This window comes from Frankliniella occidentalis, unplaced genomic scaffold, assembly GCF_000697945.3.
Source record: "Frankliniella occidentalis isolate FOCC.00 unplaced genomic scaffold, Focc_3.1 Scaffold117, whole genome shotgun sequence".
NCBI classification, from domain to species: Eukaryota; Metazoa; Arthropoda; class Insecta; order Thysanoptera; family Thripidae; genus Frankliniella; species Frankliniella occidentalis.
The window spans coordinates 246,968-247,457 of NW_026267245.1; positions in this window are offsets into that span (position 1 = coordinate 246,968).

Here is a 490-nt window from a genome sequence, read left to right on the forward strand (position 1 = left end):
AGATTTTTGAGGTTCTCAGCTTTAAAATGATATAGAACAGTTATGACTTCTTTTCAGTTTTAGCGGAGATACGCGAGAAACCGTGCGCTTGGTCGTGGCTTTCCTATGGTCCGGGAGCAGACGTCGGCCAGGATTCCTCCTGTTCTTCTTATTCGTAAAATACCTCATTGAGCGCGGAATTGAGCGCGGAATTGAGCGCGGAATTGAGCGCGACGAGCGTGGCGTGACAATAGTGGCGGGCGCGGCGGGCGGTGCGCGGCGGGCGCGGCGGGGCGCGGCACAGTGCGGTGCAGCGCGCTGCGGCGGGGCGCGGCGGGCGCGACCGGCGCGGCGAGCGCGGCTGCGTGCTGCGTGCCCTACGCCGGTCTATGTTTTAACGAGGTCGTAAATGAGTCGTCGAGCCGTCGCCTCGGGACGCGGTGCAGTACAGCAGCGACCGACCGACCGACCGACGGAGCACGCGAGCACGGCTTTTCCCGCACTGCCCCAA